The 19,001-nt window shown below is 43.3% G+C and overlaps 1 long non-coding RNA gene across 1 annotated transcript in view; it reads left to right on the top strand.

Annotated features, from left to right (window-relative positions):
* Nucleotides 1–6,780: 6,780 nt before the first annotated feature.
* LOC142826481 (uncharacterized) overlaps nucleotides 6,781–19,001 on the top strand; it is a 103,934-nt gene continuing 91,713 nt past the window's right edge. The window contains exon 1 of the long non-coding RNA XR_012900644.2: nucleotides 6,781–7,003. This is a non-coding gene — a long non-coding RNA (uncharacterized LOC142826481). The remainder of the gene's footprint in view (nucleotides 7,004–19,001) is intronic.

Below are 19,001 nucleotides of genomic sequence, written 5' to 3'. Positions count from 1 at the left end.
CAGCTTGAAAGGTGCAGAATGTGTGGAAAATAAGCAATAGTAAATACAAGCTCCATAATGGCACACTCCTCCTTTTCCTCTTTCATGCTGACAACTACCTTCTGTCTAAGAGAAAGTTTACATAATAATTAACAATTAAAACCTTTCATGGTAGATAGCATCTTAATATGAGGTTGAATCTCAGCCTGCCCCACTCTCTCTCTCTTTGGAGGATGGACATATATTGCTGACCACACCAATGAACAAAGAGCATAAAGAGCAGAGAAGCAGCTTCACACGCAGGGAAAAAATAAGTTCCCTATTATGTGGCAGGGGAAGCTTTCCAGGGTTCCAAAACACATGTGATAAGACACGTAGGGTATGTCTACACTACAGCGCTAATTCGAACTAACTTAGTTCGAATTAGTTAATTCGAACTAAGCTAATTCGAACTAACGCAGCTAGAACTAAAAACTAGTTCGAATTAGCATTTTGCTAATTTGAACTAGCGCGTCCACATTAAGTGGACCCTGAAGCGGGGTTAAGGATGGCCGGAAACAGTGCCGGCAGGGCATCAGAGGAGGACTTAGAGCGTGGAGATGCTGTCTCAGGCTAGCCGAGGGCTGTGCTTAAAGGGTCCCGACCCCCACCCCGGACAGACAGTTCTCAGGGGTGCCCCGCTTGCAAAGCAGTCCTGGCTTGGAGTGCCCTGAGTGCCCACAGTGGGCACATCACAGCACTCGGCCATCAGCCCGGCTGCACTTGCCGCAGGCTGCCATCTGGGGAGAAGGGGCAATTGGGGGGCTGCAGGAGAGCTTCCACCCCCAGAAGCCCGCAGAGCCAGCCCAGTCCTCCCCATAGGGGGCTCGTGCCCCATTCCTCCCTCACCTCCTTCCACTTACCCCTCCCTAGCCCCTCTTCTTGATGTACAAAATAAAGATAACGTGTCTTCCAAAATGGAATCTGTCTTTATTGAACAAAACTGGGGGAGACTGGGAAAAGGAGGTGGGAGAGGGGAAGAGAGAGGGTGGGAGAGAGGAGGGCAACTAAAATGATCAGGGGTTGGGAACAGGTCCCATATGAAGAGAGGCTAAAGAGACTGGGACTTTTCATCTTAGAAAAGAGGAGACGGAGGGGGGACAGGATAGAGGTCTCTAAAAGCAGGAGTTGGGTGGAGAGGGTGCATACAGAAAAGTTCTTCATTAGTTCCCATAAAGAAGGACTAGAGGACACCAAAGGAAAGGATTGGGTAGCAGGCTTCAAACTAGTAACAGAAAGTTGTTCTTCACAAAGCAAAGAGTCAGCCTTTGGAACTCCTTGATGCAGGAGGCTGTGAAGGCTAGAACTGGAACAGAGTTTAAAGGGAAGTGAGATCAAGTCATGGAGGTTGGGTCCATGGAGTGGTATTAGCCGGGGGTAGGAGTGGTGTCCCTGCCCAAGGTTTGTGGAAGGCTGGAGAGGGATGGCACGAGACAAATGGCTTGGTCACTGTCTTCGGTCCATCCCCTCCAGGGTCCCTAGTGTTGGCCGCTGTCGGCAGACAGGGCTAGATGGACCTTTGGTCTGACCCAGGACGGCCATTGTAAGCTCAGGGCTCAGGGTCGGGGGTCTCAGTGGACCCCCTTGATTCTCTTGCACACCTGCTCCTGGGTGGCCAGGCTGGCAGCTCTCCTGCCCAAGCCGGCCACTTTCCTGTGCCTAGTGTGGAGATCTTGGACGAGGTCCATGATCTCCGCACTAGCCCAGGAAGGTGCCCGCCTCTTGCAGTCCCGGGCAAGCTCCTGGGAGCCGCCAGCCTGGTCCCGGGAAGAGGGGGAGGGCTGGGGGGCATCGGGTGGGTGGCTAGAGCCATGCCAGGTGCAGGGTCTGCTGGCTGGGTGCTGGCAGGCTTGCACCTGGCACGGGCACCGTAGCCAGCCCATGCCCCTTTAAGGAGTCCTGGGCCGGGAGGGGGGCAGACGAGTTTCCCTGGTGTTGGCCAGAGTGGCCACCAGGGAAAGCTGGGGAGGGCTAGCCTCCCACTAGTTCAAATTAAGGGGCTACACACCCCTTAATTCGAACTAGCTAGTTCGAACTAGGCTTAATCCTCGTGGAATAAGGATTACCTAGTTCGAACTAAGCGCTCCGTTAGTTCGAATTAAATTCGAACTAACAGAGCGCTAGTGTAGCGCCTATGAAAGTTAGTTCGAACTAACGTCCGTTAGTTCGAACTAACTTTGTAGTGTAGACATACCCAGATTTAAAAAGCTTCCTTTTCACACACTCATAAAAGGGGTTTTGTTTATTCCCCGCCTGCCCTCCTCTCCCCCCCCACGTTAATACAGCTGCCAGGGGAAAAACACTCAGTGTGACAGAAATTAGATCCTTTGACAAGTATAGTCTCAGCCTTTCGGGATGTTATGAACACCTCTGTTATAAAATTCCCCTTTCTCCAGCATGCAGTATCTAGAGAGAGAGAGAGAAAGTGGGTTAGAAATGAGTGAAAAGTAGATCAAACAGTTTAGTTCTGAAGACTCTCTGCATTTCCCCTCCCCCTCGTCTCCTCTCCCTTCCAACCCAAGTTCTGAGTGGGTGGAATACTCCCTGGCCCCTCTACCTGGAAAACCAAGAGCCTTGCCCAGCTTTGCCCCTCACAAACACACAGTGGTTGGGGAGTTGGGTGTTTGGTCTTTACGGGGAATGAAAGCTGTAGTTTAGTTCTGCTTATCTGTAGCTAAAAGGCCTATTGAGACTAGTAGCTATTTCAGATACAATGTACTATCAGTAGTGCTGCTGCCTTTTCATATTTCCTTTTCCACAACTCACTCGCTTGCTGATTATAATTACCCTTTAATAGCTCATATAATTTCAGCTGTAGAACAACTGAGTTGTACTGTAGCTGCCAAGAGTACCAGCTATTTTTAATCATTAATTGAGGCTAAATAATTCCACCACATCTCTGACTATGATAATTATGTAATGTCGGATACATCTCACGGATGGACTTTCTTCAGTATACTGTGTGCTAGTATGAGTGTAATGCACTATTTTTCTCTCCAAGAACCATTTGCCACTGATGCCGGTGATCAGAGCTAGTTACTGTGCCAGTGAAAACCCGAGGAATGCAATGACTATGAGAGGATTCAAAGTCTGGAGCCATACAAATTTATAATATTGGTCATCAGGACCCCTGGTTAGCTGTCTGTAAATGAATCCATCTCAGCATGAGTCTACTAGCACATACCAATGGTCTCTAAGGGTACGTCTAAACTACATGGCTACGTCGACGGAGCCATGTAGATTTGTTGTTTTGGCAAAGGCAAATGAAGCCGCGATTTAAATGATCGCAGCTTCATTTACATTTACATGGCTGCCGCGCTGAGCCGACAAACAGCTGATCAGCTGTTTGTCCGCTCAGCGCGCTAGTCTGGACGCTCCTCTGCCGACATCAAAGCCCTTTGTCGGCAGCCCCGGTAAACCTCATCCCACGAGGAATAACGGGGCTGCCGACAAAGGGCTTTGATGTCGGTAGGGGAGCGTCTAGACTAGCGCGCTGAGCGGACAAACAGCTGATCAGCTGTTTGTCGGCTCAGCGCGGCAGCCATGTAAATGTAAATGAAGCCGTGATCATTTAAATCGCGGCTTCATTTGCCTTTGCCTATGTGTCTAATCTACATGCCTCTGACGACAGAGGCATGTAGTCTAGACTCAGCCTAAGGTAGGATAACATGATTTCACAGGCTACTCTAACAAATATCATGGAGACATCCAGCCATGTGAATATGGCCCATAGCCAAGAAGATGCTACCCAGTGCCAACTCCATTCCATGCCCTGGCTTGATGCCTAATTGGCAGGAGTACAGGATGGCAGTGTCTAGATGGAGGTAACTCTTGTCAAAGTTCTCTTAACTTGCTTAGGATTCGAAAATTTAAATACCTGGCCATATTTGGGTTTGTTGCTTGAATCTGGTGATGGTTTCTAAAGAACAACAAGGTTGAGGTAGAGCATAATTTCTTAAAGAAGATCCTGAAAATATCATTTGTAGGCATCTCATGAGCTCTTGACTCTCTCTCTAGTCATTAAAGCAATGGTTCAGAGCTACAGAAAGTGGCTTGGTTTTCCTGCAGTGCTTCTAGGACCTCTTGTTGTGTGAAGGGGCTGAATTCAGAATGAGAAGGTATTTAGGCCTATGATCATCGGGGATACGTTTGTCTTGACATATCATCTTGGATGCAAGTAATTTTCTCTGAAGAGCAGGTTGACAGCACTTCACTGTGAGAGGAGCTGGTTTGCAGAGTTGAGTAGAAGCATTCTGGGCTAACAAGACTATTCACATCTCAGAATAGTTCCATGGGGCATTATTTAGCAGATGTGGACCAAGGTGGATCATTTTGCTTTTTACACAGGCAGAAAGAAAGAATTCCTTGTGCAGGAGCTTGTTCATACCAGCCCATGTTTTCTGCCATTAACCCTTATGTTTTCTTATCTAGTCCTAGGCCCCCAGAGTATCATGGATATCTAAGTAGTGAGGGGAAGAGAATGGAATTTTGGTGCCTAAACATTCTCCTTGCGCCTCCTGCTCACCTATAATAGATTGTCCATTCCTCAGTCTTGTTTAGTGCAATCCGCTTTCCAGGATTCCCTCTGATCATAGCTTGATTGCACAAGGCAAAATGAATGTTCCCAGAAAGACTTGTGGGACTTAAGGCATGGCAGAGGGGTATTGTCAATGTCTTGGTAAATAGGAAAATGTCTTTTCCTGGAATCCCCAACACTTCAAAGAAAAAGCACACTTCCTGCTGGAGGAGAGAGATTCAGGAGTTGCTCCCGAAATACAATCAAACCAGAAACTCTCTTACCACAAAAGCACTGCTACAGTCCCTTGACACAGCAAGATACCAGAGCTGGCTTGTTTGCATGCAAAACCTTGATTTTACACATTCAAGTTGTTGACCCTTAAGACTACTGTGACATCTTGGGGCCACCAAACATCTGGCTAAACTCAATAGACTCCAAACTGGTGGAGAATACAAAATGACCAGCTGATAAACACACAAGAAGAAAAGTGTATGCACAACTGTATTGAACTTTTGCATCAATCCCCTGAGGAGAACTTTCCACTGTCAGCATTAAGGAAGTAAATTAAGGACTTGCCATGATAAAAAAAAAAAGAAAGGAAGAAAAAGGGAATGTTCAGGGAGGAATAAGATCAGCTGAGGAACAATCTACAATGGCCAGAGTGCACCTATGTTTAATCTGTCTTCAGTTTCATCACTTTTGTTGCACTTAGCTATCACCATCAGCACAAATAGAGAGTTACCCTGATGCTAATGGTAATGTAGAAGCCAGGATAGGATGTTGACTTCCTTATGTAAATGGTTAACTGTTACTAGTGATTCCTATGGTAGCATTTGCCATTTTAACATTACATAGCATGAGAAAATGAAATGATCACTGTCAGGCTGGAAGTGTTCATTGATCTTTCTTTGTTTTTGCAATGCTGGTAAGATGTGAGAATAATAACTGTATTGGGATGATTGCCTTTACCATTGCCAGTAGTGTTGTGTTGGAAGGAAATAGTAAGGAAGGGTGGGACAGGAAGTAGGAGAAATTAGAGATTTATTAGAGATTATAGTGGGTGTTTACTCTGACCATTTGCAGGGTCACTTTGTAAGAGCGGAGTGACCGTGGATTTGTTTAAAGGGACCTTGTCAATTTAAAAATCATACTTCTTGCTGGATCTTTTACCTCATATTGCTATAGTCAATGTCTAAATCTATAATAGCCCTGTAATATCTTTGTAACACAGAAAATTATTATAGCTGAAAGACTAGAGAAACACAGTCCTCCATTTTTCCAAATTTGTATACTTTGTGCAATTGTCAGAATTCTGTGCATAGACAGTAGATTGGGCTGAACAACTGCAAAGAACATTATGTAACATTTTGTCCAGCATTTTTCATTCTTTTGCATTGAAATTTCAAAAATGTGGACCAGTTTTTAGTCAGTTTCAATGTTTTTCTCTTTATGGTCAGTTAATAAACTTCCCTGTTGTCTGTGTGGCTCTTTTAGTCAGTAAGAGGGGCGAGGAAAACATAAGTACCTTTGAACATGTGATTTTTTTTCTAACCAGTCAAATAGACACAGTGCTTGCTTGAATGGCATGCCATCTCAAGTCTTGATCCTGCAAGGAATTCAGAGTGGAAACTAGGAGATCTGCTCGTGCAGAGTTCATTACAAAAAATGTCCGGATTTCAGATCGGACTTGGTGAAAGGGGGAACAAAACATGAGATAATCCATGAATATTACCTGTAGAAATATTATATTGTATGGAAATGACTTTTGCTCTTTACACTTCATGTGACGTTGCAGCCCACAGACCCAGGTATATCCTGGGTGCAGGAGTTTCTTGCTTGGAGCCACACACAAATAAGGCAGCACTGAGTGAACGCATACCGGCAACTTTAAGAAACCAGTGAAAGCGTGGCTGATAAAGAAATCTTTTGACTGTGATGGTAGCAAGTCACTGTTGGCATTAGACATCCCGCAAGAAAGAGGGAGACAAACGTGGTTGTTCACAGCATTTGTTTGTCAGCTTTCAGGGAGTTGAAGGAGCTGAACAAAATGACACAGTGCTACATGCCAACTGTTGGGCTTTATCAAATAATAAAGCAACCCCACTGGGTATTAAGAGGCATGGAATTATTCTAATGAGTTTGGCAAAATCTCATTAGGATGAACAGCAGGCAATTACAAAGTGTATGATCGGTATGCAAATGACTTTCTTTCCTCTCTGTGACTACACGCAATTTCTTGGGCTCACAGAATAGAAGCTGTCAGAGAGATTACTCACTGGAGCAAAGTACAGTACACGGTGGAGTCAGTGTTTCAGATGCACCAGTGGTAGAGATGGGGGAAGGCCTGTAAATATATAATCAGTGTAAAAATTCTTGGCTTATCCTATGAAGAGGAGGGAAACAGACATCTTTTTGTTAGGCCTCCAGACACACTTGCTTCCAGGAATACCTTCAGAGCATGACCAGGTCAGTGGTGCATGCTGTCACAATGCAGGGTAGCTGCTTTGGGAGCTGTGGGAAATGGGGATATGATTTGGGGGCTGCACTGAATAACACTAAAAATGGCAGCTCCAATTGGTGGAGAGGTAAGTTAGGTGGATAAAGTTATCTGTATGCCTCTGAGACTGAACTCCCCACTCTGGGTTCAGAAATGCTCTTCTGATTAGCTGGAAAATGTGTGGCATGCACAATAAAATTTTGCTATGCATGATAAATGACTCCTTTGTCTCATTTTGCCATCTCATGTCCGGCAATTCCTGATATTTTCAGCTTTCTGTGTCTGGGAAACTTTGTGTAGGTCTTGCAGGTGTTGCTAGCAAATCAGGCTTTCATTGTATCCAGCTATAATTAATTGTTTTAAGTCATATTTTATTTACTACTCGAAGTTTGAGCCTGCTTCTTATATAAGTCAGTGGCAAAACTCTTTGCATAATGGAAAGGAAATTCCACAAGAGACTCATTTTTCTGTTGGAGTGTGGAGGGGAAGTGGGAGGCGGAGGAGATAATTGAAGTGCTTTTAGATTAGATAAATTGGCACAGCCAAATATTCTTGTCATTCTTCTCTCCAGTGTGTGGAAACCAAACAAACCCACTGCACTGTCCACATGTGATTGTGCTTTACTCCCAAGAAAGTAGTAGGACATTGTTCCTGTCCCTCCCTTTCTTCCCCATGTAGAAAGTGGAACTCTGGAAGGCAAAATACCATCCGTGTAGAAGTCATGTGCTTCCTCTGTACCTTTCGGCTCCTTTTGCCAGGGACTCTCCATTATGGAGGGGAAAGTTGGGTAAATTAATGACAATAATTAGGCATTTACTCCCACTGTGAAGAGCCATGGAGCTGGGAAGAAAATTATGCCTTAAAGAACAGGCATTCCTTGGCCCAGACTCCTCCTTGCTCTCCCTTTCCAAGAGCATGAAGCCCAATCTGGAAGGGGGCAATGATGCCATAGAGGAGGCAGTGGCTTTATATTGCCCCTCTTCCTGGAAGACTCAATCCATTTAACTGGAGGGGACAGAGTGACTAACAGATCCTAAGGTGGATGTTGTCCATTGCTATAACTAAGCTGTTCTGGGGCTCTAGACAAAGTGTCCTGTGCAGCTTGATTCAAATCGAATCCTCAACGTGCTTTATAAAGAAGTTAGTATCATGGTCCTCTATTACTTATAGGGAAACTGAGGCAGTGTGTGGTGAACAACCCCTGAGGTCACAAAGCAAATCTGTGACAGCACTGGAAAGAGATGATCCGGTCACGACTTCACCCAGGATGCTGTGCTGTCTCCCAGAAAGGTTAACAAAAGTATATTTTTCATAGGAGTGCAAAGAGAGTTTTCAAGCTCTTTATGTATGCTTAGTTATCATTTGCTGTTGAATAATTGTATGAAATCTGAGCTTTGTCATCTACTTACTCCCCAAATGGTCCAAACATGACATCAAATACTGAAATGCAGAACAGCTGCTTTTGCGCTGTGGCAGGGTTCGCTCCCAAGATTGGGTTATGCATGTTGCGGTTCGGTGTTCCAAACCAAACCAACAGCTGTGCCATGATGCCCCGGGCTTCTGTTTCTCTTCAGCCTGTTTGGCTGGCCAGAAAAAAAAGATGGAAATGCCAAGCCTGAAAAGACCGGGCTTGGACAAATAGTTTTTCCCTCACACACTCTGCTGTGTAAACGATCGGCTGGTTATAATTCACAGCAGTTATGAGTCTCAGAACTAAACCTCACTTTTTCATAGGAGAGGCATTAAGGACATTGGGAGTAGTGGGTGCTCAAGCCTTTTTTCGGGGGTCGGAGGTTGGGTGCTTAAATCTGAACTTGTGTCTAATTTTAAGCACAAAAGTTTCAGCAATTTAGCAAATCTCACAATAAGTCTGTGCAGAGCCAGGATCCTAATGCCCGCCTTCCTTCTCCCTAGCCTTCTTCCTTTTGGTAACTGACCAATCAAATCATTCTGCCTTAACCTAGGCTATGTTGGTAGCAATCCTTCAATCTCCATGGCTCTCCAGTTCATGTAGAGGGTAGATTGTGCACCAAGGTACTGCAGCTGTACAAAGATAGTGTGAGAGATGATAAGTTACAAGAGGTATTTTTTCTAAAGCATCTTTGAGTTACACATATTCATAAGACAATTTTCATAAAGTATGGGGGGGGGGCGGTGACAGGGCACTTGCCCTTCACTGGCCCTTTAAGGGCAAAACCCTAGCCCAGAGCAGGGGCTAGGAGCAAAGCCCCAGCTGAGGCAGCTCTAGCTGATGAGGGCCCAGCTGGGAGCTATATAAGGGGGAACTGATAGCTCCTTGAGGGAGAGAGCAGTGAGGGCCTGACTGCTGGGGAAGCAGGAGGCTTCCTGGAGCTAGAGCAGTGCTGCAAAGGCAAGGAGAGCTCCCAGGCTTTAGCTCCTAAGGAGGAGATCAGGGTGCTCTGAGAAATAGAGGACACTTGGGATCTGCTTGAAAGCAGAAGCAGCCAGGCACTGGGCAAATGCAAGTCTAGAGAGAGTCATTTGTAGAAGCCATGATGGACTGAAGCAGCATGGCAAAAATATGAACTTGATTCTGGTACTATAACAGTGACCAAGAATAGTTTCCAGTTCTGTATGACTGTTCAATTTGTGCCATTGTTCGTGGTACATTGAACACATCTGACTAACAATCCTCCTCACCTCCCTCTCCTTTTCCTAAGCAGTGACAAGTAGGGGTGTAAAATCCCATGTAATTGGTTAACCAATTAAAAAGGGGCAGGTGGAAGGGCTGCTCCAGACAAGAGACCTGGAGCGGTCCCCCCACTGATGTCAGGGCCTCCTGCAGATAGTAGGCTGCCCCAGATGATGAAGCAGCCCCTGTCTGCAGGGCACCCAGGCCCACCAGGGACAAGGGCTGCTCTGGATGACTGCAGCCGCTCCTGTCCATGACGGGTGGCCCAGGGAAAAACCACAGGAGGTTCTAGCAACCCCCAGTTAGAGGAGAAGTCAGTGCCTATGGTTCAGTTTATCAAATAGTTAACTAGACTTTTCTTCTAGCCTGTGGAACTATGACCTGCCGTTACGATCTTTCTCTTCTACAGAAGAGCTAGAACACTTCCACAGAACGTTAGGTACTAACTAATCTCACATTATATTGCCATACCGCTACAAACAACAACATAAGGAACAATCATTCCTTTAAGTGTTTACAACCATAGAGATCTTCAGTAGCTCCATGTTTTCTATAAGATAGTTGACACAGGCATTAGAAAAGCCTAATTCTACTAACTGCACAAGAAAGTATTTCCTCTTAACTTAATGTTCTTAACTTCTTGGTATCTAAGCACGGGGTGGTGTTATACAGAGAAAGTGCTGCAAGTTAATAATAGCATATCAGATTACGCCCACTCCCTACCAGGTCTGTGTTCAGATTCTGTCAATTTCTGAACATTTTTAACACATTGAAGCCAGCCAGATACATCTTTTAACACAGGGCTATTCAACACGTGTGGCCTGCGGCCTGTTTTTTTGCAGCCCGCGGGTGGGAGCCAAAACAAAAAAGTAGTCAATATAATGGTCTTCTGTTGATAGAGGTTTTAGTAGTAAAATTCCTGGACTGTCATTGCTCATTACACATGCTGACATATGGGTGAAAATCAGGTAAATATTATATTTTATTAATATCAGCAGAACTGACTTAAATGGGACCTGCATGTTGTGTAGTCTTGCCTTAGCTTTTGTATTCATGCCCGCTAGTGTGAAAGAAGCTATTTGCATATGTTTGCATATATATTTGCATGTATATTAAACCACACTTAAGTTGCGGTCCTGAGCATGTGCTGTGGTATCATTGTGGCCCCTGGGGCTTCCAAAGTTGAGTTGCCCTGTGTGTGATAATAATGCATAGAGTCCATCAAGCAGACAAATGAAAGTAGGTACCAAATGGTCTGTTTGAACTGCAATAAATATGGTTTAGATGTAGAGCTGTAGGCAATGGCCCCTCTTTTAATCATATAATTACAGAGAGACTGAAGTGTTGAAGGGTTAATGAAAGAATTAGAGCTGAGCAACTATTCCAGTGTTTCAGTAAATATTGGTTCAGATGTTTCAACCAATTTATTTCAACCGTGGCTGCTTTCCCTGAACATTTGTGTGATCTAGTCAAAGGCTTTTCATGAGCTTTCACATGAGAAACCTGGTCATAAGGAAAAACAACAAGGAGTCTGGTGGCACTTTCCAGACTAACAAATTTATTAGGGTATTAGAGCATAAGCTTTTGTGAGCCACAATTTACTTCCTCAGATGCTAGGGAGAAAAAGATAGAAAGAACAAAAGAAAAGGGATACAGAGATGGGAGTATGACATCAGTGCTAATTAAATCAGTGTGGATGTGGCTCATCACCAAAAGTAGTGTGAAGATGAGAGTACCTGAATGGGAAATTACCTATTGTAATGTGAGAATCACTCCATGTGTTTATTTAGACCTTGGTTCAGGGTGTCAAATTTGCACATGAATTCAAACTCAGCATTTCTCTCTTCAGTCTGTTTTTGAAGTTTTTCTTTCTGAGAATGGAAACTTGCAAGTCTGAAACTGTGTGCACAGGGAGGTTAAAGTGCTCCCACACTGGCTTTTTGTTGTTGCCATTCTTAATGTCTGATTTCTGTCCATTTATTCTTTTGCATAGGCACAGTCTGGTTTGTCCGATGTACATGGCGGAGGAGTATTGTTGGCACATGATGGAATTGATGTGCACGTGAATGAGACTTAAATGGTATAGCTGATGTGGTTAGGTCCTGTGATGGTGTCACTAGGGTAGATGTGTGAGCAGAGTTGGCAACAGGGTTTGTTGCAGGGATAGGTTCCTGGATTAGTGTTTCTGTTGTGGGGTGTGATTTTGGTGGTGAGTATTTGCCTCAGGTGGCAGGGCTGTCTGTAAGCAAAGACTGGCTTGGCTCCCAAGGTCTGTGAGAGCAAGGGATCATCATCTATGACAGTTTGGAGATCCTTGATGATGTATAGGAGATATTTAGCTAGGGTCTGTAGGTAATGGGCAGTGGTGTTCTGTTGCTTTCTTTGTAGGGTCTGTCCTGTAGTAGGTGACTTCTGGGTGTCTGCCTGGCTTTATCAATCTGTTTCTTCACTTCTCTAGTGGGTATTGTAGTTTTAAGAATGCTTGATAGAGATCCTGATGGTGTTTGTCTCTGTCTGAGGGATTAGAACAGAAATGGCTGTGTCTTAGGGCTTGGCTATAGACAATGAATCATGTGGTATGTTTTGGATGAAGTAAATATAGCAATCAATAGGTTTCCAATATAGAGTAGTATTTATGTGACCATCAATTATTTGTACTGTAGTGTCCAAGAAGTGCATCTACTGTGTGTATGGTCCAGGTTGAGATTGATGGTAGAGTGGAAATTATTCTGGTGGAATTCTTCAGGCACCTCCCTCCTGTGGGTCCTGATGATGGAGATGTCATTGATGCAGAGTAAGTAGAGGAGGGGCACTTGCTGATGGGAGCTGAAGAATCGTTGTTCTAAATCAGCCATAAGAATGTTGGCGCACTATGGGGCCATGCAGATACCCATTGCAGTGCCTCTGATTTATTCGTTCTGTCAAGGAACAGAAACAGTCTCATGTGACTTACATGACTAACCACAACTAAGCAATGCTACTGGGTTTAGAGATTGCCAATGCCAAGAGAGAAGAAATGATGAATTGCAAAGAAATTGGAAGAGACTGCAATCAGGTAATGGCTATTACATGAATACCAATCCTCTCGCCCCCCCCCCCAAAAAAAAATAGAATGAACCGTTACAAAGTAATTACTCTGCCCTAAAAACTAATGATTTGTCTCATACCAGTTACATTTGCTGACCACAAATGCTAGATTGAAATGCTTCACATTTATACTTTGGAAATCATGCATGATCTGAGTCACAAGGATTCAAAGTAAACCAATGAAGTGCGCTTCACAAGTTGAAGTTGACACAGTTAAAAATTTTAAAAAATGTCTCCAAGGTTTGCCTCCCATATTGTCCCTTCCCTCCATTTTACTGCCACTTTTCAAATCCAATGGCCTCAGGAAGGCTTGGGGGCTGGCTGAGGAAGTGGGGAAGTAGCTGAGTAGATAGAGAAAAGCTGGCTGAGGGGAGGGGAATTGCCAGCTGTTCAGTACAATTATCCTTAGCTCATGTTCACTGAACACCATGGCTGTGTCTACACTGGCATGAATTTCCGGAAATGCTTAGCTCATGTTCACTGAACACCATGAGCAAAGGCTAAAATTCAACTTCAACCCCAGAGCTTAAGTGTTCGTGGGGCTACAGCTCAGAATGCACAGCTCTTGTCACCTTGTAAAGGTCTTCAGGGATTTACTCAGTGTTCCAAATTCCACAGGGGAAACCAATGGGTTAGCCACATAGGTCATTATGAATAGAAGCTGCGGGGTATTCCAAATTATCTAGAGACCGCCTCTGTCCCTGTGCAGTACTACTGCAGCTGGTGATATAGGACAATGCAGATGGAGCCTTGTACACTTTAACCACGAGGAGCTGGCATCAAAGCATTCTCTGTGAAGGGTCCTTGACACTGCACTTTTCTCAAGCCTCCATCCACCAGAGTCTAGGAGTCTGATCCAGCACCCAGTGATATAGCTTGGAGTCTTTCCAAGGACAGCGATGAATGCTGGATGGGACTCCATATTTATGAACCTTTATATGGTGAAAAGCTCATTCTTTCTCTGGTTTGATCAACAGAGTGGGGTGGGGGTAAGGGCCAGTTAGTTGAGGCCGGATGGTAATTGACTAGAGTTGTTGTTATCATAGGGTAACTATTTTAGTCAGTATGGTCCTGATTGGGAAGTTCAATTGTTTTGTGTTTAGCTTTTAATTTGTTTATAATTGTTGTATTTTAACTGCAAACTACAGCTAGATCTCTGGAGAAAGGCTTGATAAACTAAAGTAAACAAACATTCCTTGCTTTGCTATACCATATGCACACCTGCCTCTCCCTAACCCATGTCTCTATGTTCACACTGTGATCAGCTACTCCTCCGTTGTGCCGCCCACCCACAAATATCACAGAACGTAGCTACTTCATCTGGTGATCTTTGCACTGTACTCAGCAACATCAGGAAGCAATCACAGCTAATTGTTCTGGCTGTAATTCCAAACCTGCCAGCTGGCAGAGAATCAGCATTCAGAGTCACATTTGCTAAATGTCTCCTTAATATGTTTCATCAGACACTTATGGCAGAGCTCTTCGAAACCTTGCCTCGTGACTACTTACATTTCTCCAGCTCTTAGCTGGCTGCTGCCAAGCTATCCTCCTCCAGGGCAATTATTTGTACGGTGTAATTTCTTGGCAGCCCAGCTGGCAAATGTAGCTTTCACACAGGCTAGACGAGGTCTACATTGGATTGGGATGGCTGGGTAAAGATTTTAATAGTATACGAATAAAAAATGTTTAGAATAGAAATATAGATGCCATCTGCTTCCATTCAAACTTATGGCAAAACTCCTAATGACTTCTATGGGAACAGGACCAGTCTATGAAAATATTTTCTGAGTCCTAATAACAATTCAAAATGGCAATCTCTTTCAGAAAGCCCAAATCTGAGGGGATTATTGAGGCGAGGGGATTGGTCATGGAGTATGGATCCTCTCTCCCCAAAGCCAACAGCTCAAATCTAGCTCAGGTCATTGGGGAATGAAAGTTGTTACTAGGTAAGAAGAGTGCAAATACCAGAATGATGATGGACAGGAGTGAGGTAAGAGGAGCTAGATTTGGTGGCATTTATGGCAGGGGTATTTAGCCTGAATCTAGTTCCCAGTGGCAATTTGTTCTCCTCATAAAGTCTACCACCACTGCTAGAACTAAATGATACCCATGCACTAATTGTCAGCAGAGCCACCAAGGACAGAAGGCCCATGGAGAAAGAACTACTTTCTTCTCACTCTAATAGGCCGTCCCCTCCAGGGAGTAAAGAAGCATGGGGAAGCCTGGATCTGCTGCTACCCAGGCTGGAGTTGTTCTGTGAATAAACTGATGAATTTGTTCTCTAAGGCTATGTCTAGACTACATCCCTCTGTCAAAAGAGGGATGTAAATTAGGCAAATCTAAAGTGCAAATGAAGCGCAGATTTAAATATCCCATGCTTCATTAGCATATTCATGTCCGATCGCAATTTCGAAAAAGGGTATTTCGAAAGTGAAAGAGCAGTCTAGATGAGGTTCTTTTGAAACCCTCCCCCTTTTTTGAAAGAACCTGTACGCCTCATTTTTTCAGTAGTACGGGTTCTTTTGAAAAAGGGTGGTTTTTTTTTTTTTCAAAAGAACCATGTCTAAACTGCGGTTTCACTTTCAAAATACCCTTTTCTGAAACAGCGATTGGATGTGAATATGCAAATGAAGCATGGGATATTTAAGTCCGCGCTACATTTGCACTTTCGATCTGCCTAATTTATATCCCTCTTTCAACAGAGGGATGTAGTCTAGATGTGCCCCTAAGGCTCGAAATCTGGCACCTTCCAAAATCACTACACATTCTGAGGCTATGCCTAGACTGCAGGCTTCTTGCGCAAGATGCTTTTTGCAGAAGAGATCTCCCACAAAAACTTCTTTCCCAAGAGCACGTCCACACTGCAAAAGTGCATTGAAAAAGCGATGTGTTTTTGCAAAAAAGAGCGTTCATACTGCATGGACACACTCTCCAAAGGAAACTCTGATTGCTATTTAAAGAATGGCCATCAGGGCACCTGTGCTTTTTCAATTATCTCTTTCTGCACAAAAAACCCCCGTTCTTCGTCCACACGCACCTTTTTACACAAGAAGAGCTCTTGTAGAAAGAGGAATACCTATTGTGCAAAAACCCCTCTGCTCTTGATTTTTTTTTAATTTTTTTTTGCACAAAACCACACTTGAGGTGTGGACACTCCATGAGTTTTTGTGGAAAAACGCTGTAGTGTAGACATAGCTTGAGAGATAAAAAAATAAAAGCACTACCATTGGGACTGAGTGTGTTAAAAGACCAGCAATGCATGCCACAGTGGTCAAGACAAAACCAGCAAGGAATCTGGTGGCACCTTACAGGCTAACTTTTTTTATATATGGCATAAGCTTTTGAAAGCTTATGCCATAATAGAATTGTTAGTCTATAAGGTGACACCGGATGCCTTGTTGTTTTTGCTGAGACAGACTAACATGGCTACCTCTCTGAAACAGTGATTAAGGAAAAGTAAAAAAAAGTCGACACACACGTTCTGGTTATTTGGCTCTGATATAGGCAATTTAGTGAAGCCAAAACACACACAGCTGCAGGAGAGGTGGATGAAACCTAGATGAGTTCCCAAAATGACCATACTGATGCTTGGATTTGAACTGTACTACAAAGAAAGTAAAATACTATGAATTGAAGGGACATTAATAAGATGCAATCTAGCAAAGTTATATATTATATTAATCTTTCAAAAATCACTGTATAGGGACAGCTTTGTAGTGTTAAGAGGGTTATCCACCACGGTATAGGTTCTGCACTCCAGAGGGTGCAAACTGAGAGAGGATCCCCAAAGTCAAAACTACTGTAACTTAAACCATCAATTTGAATTTTTTTTTTTTTACAGAGCCTATCATTCTAGTAGATTGGTGTATTAGGGAAGCCGGATCAAGCTTAAGGGAGTCTATATTAATTATTTTTCTATCATGGTAACATCTAAAGACCTCAACTAGAGATCAGCTCCCAATTGTACTAAGTAGTGCACAAACTAATACTCTGAAGAGAGTCCCTGACTTGGAGAACTCACAGTGGAGATACACAGCCTTTCACCTCCTGTGAATTTGGTGTCAAGTATAAGTATTAAATGTGCTGATAGAATCAGAGTTTACCTTTCCTCCTAACTCCACACAGAGGTTTTGGGTAACTATGAAATCATTTTAAAATATAGCTTTAAAGTTATTTTAAACAGGCAATAGAGTAAAAGAAAGTCATATCAAGAAACAAGCTCTTGCTATGGGACTTTTCAGATCCTGAGAGAGCTAAGGTTCCAGAAAGAAGAGGATAGACCTTCTGACGCTAACTCGGTGCCATGGCTAAGTCAGTAGCTGCACATGTTTGTGATGGGCAAAACACAGTGCTCCTATGTTTAACTAACCAAGCAGAGTGTTGCTAACAGAACTGAAAAGGGCTAAATGACTTCAAGATAAATAAGACGTTAGGGAAAAAAATGAAGGAATTAAACTGACCATCTTTGGAAATGGGTGAGACATGGTAAACAGGGAAGGATTCTGTTTTGCTTTCATTCTGGAAAAATAAAATTTCTTCCTTTCCAGGTCAGCACAGTTGACTGATTTGGAAACAAATCTGTTTTCTCTGGAAAGATTTATTTGCCCAACAGACTTTTTTTTGTTGGCAAAAAGCAATAGGTTGGAAGAACAAGGATCGTCTTGTTAGCTAGTTTAAAAGGCTCAGTAATTAACTGGTACATTTGAAGGCACAGCATGCAGGACACTTACAGCAACCTACTATATTATGGTGTCATGTGGAAGGGCTTTGAATGGCATGATCACTTCAGAGAATGCAATTTAATTCAATTCTCAGCCAGTGTTAGGTAGCAGGAATATTTAATTATGAAGTTAGCAGTAATCTTTGCTGAGGGAGGGACACTCAAATGCCTCTTGTGAAAACAACTGTTAATTTGTGAAGTGCTATTTTGGAGGGGAAGGGAGAACATATATTTCTTGAAAAACAAAGCTGCATTTATTTGGTCTGGAGGCAGCTGCATTCACCAAGCCAATCACCAAGGGATATTGAGACGTGATGTCATCTCCTTTTGGTATATGGTGGGTAATGGTGTTCTACATGACCGAAGGTCTCAAAGGCATTGAGCTCTGCTTCTAGTCAGTTTCTGTGGTGACAAACCATCAACGTACTTCTTTGGTTTGTTTGTGTTTTTGATTTTCGGTTTTGCTGCTGAAGGCAATTAATGACTTAGGGCAAATTTGCTAACTTGGCTACCTATCTTTAGGCTTCTAAAACCATATTGTAATGATCTAAATGCAGTTAATAAGATTGTCAAAAGTACTGAGCAGCTACAGCTCCCACTGACAATGATATCTGTAAGTGCTCCAAAAAGCAGACTATTTAAAATGAATAAAAATGGAGTTAGGACCCAAATTGTATGCAGCAACCAGGCTTGTAGGGAGGGAGCACCAGAAAGTCAGTCTGTGAGCATGGAGCTGAACTGTAGCATATTTACCCAAGAGTTCTAAAAACTCAACTATGCAATTGCAGGACTACTAAGTGTGGTCTGTAACGTATTGCTTTTAACAGCTTCTGTACCAGATGACTGGAAGATAGCTAATGTGACACCAATTTTTAAAAAGGGCTCTGGAGAGGATCCTGGCAATTACAGGCTGGAAAGCCTAATTTCAATGCCAGGCAAATTGGTTGGAACTATAGTAAAGTACAGAATTATCAAGCACATAGATGAACCCAATTTATTGGAGGAAGAATCAAAACGGCTTTTGTAAAGGGAAATCATGCCTCACCAATCTATTAGAATTCTTTAAGGAGCTCAACAAACATCCGAACAATGGTGATCCAATGGATATAGTGTATTTGGACTTTCAGAAAGGCTTTGTCAAAGTCCATCACCAAAGGCTCTTAAGCAAAGTAAGCAGTCATGAGGTAAGAGGAAAGGTCTTCTCATAAAGGACAGGAAACAAACAATAGCAATACATGGTTAATTTTCAGAAGGGAAAGATATAGATAGCTAGTGTTTGTTCCCAAAGGGTCTGTACTGGGATCAGAGTTGTTCAACATATTAATAAACTATCTGGAAAAGGGGTAAACAATGAAGTGGGAAAATTAGCAGACAATACAAGATTACTAAAGATAGTTAAGTCCAAAGCAAACTACAAAAAGTTACAAAGGGATCTCACAAAAGTGGGTGATTGGGCAACAAAAAAGCAAATAAATTCCATTCAATTACAGGGTTGATAAATTCAAAG

The sequence above is a fragment of the Pelodiscus sinensis genome, chromosome 1, assembly GCF_052426305.1.
Source record: "Pelodiscus sinensis isolate ZL-2025 chromosome 1, ASM5242630v1, whole genome shotgun sequence".
In the NCBI taxonomy this organism is placed as follows: Eukaryota; Metazoa; Chordata; order Testudines; family Trionychidae; genus Pelodiscus; species Pelodiscus sinensis.
This window is presented reverse-complemented; position numbering and strand designations above follow the sequence as displayed.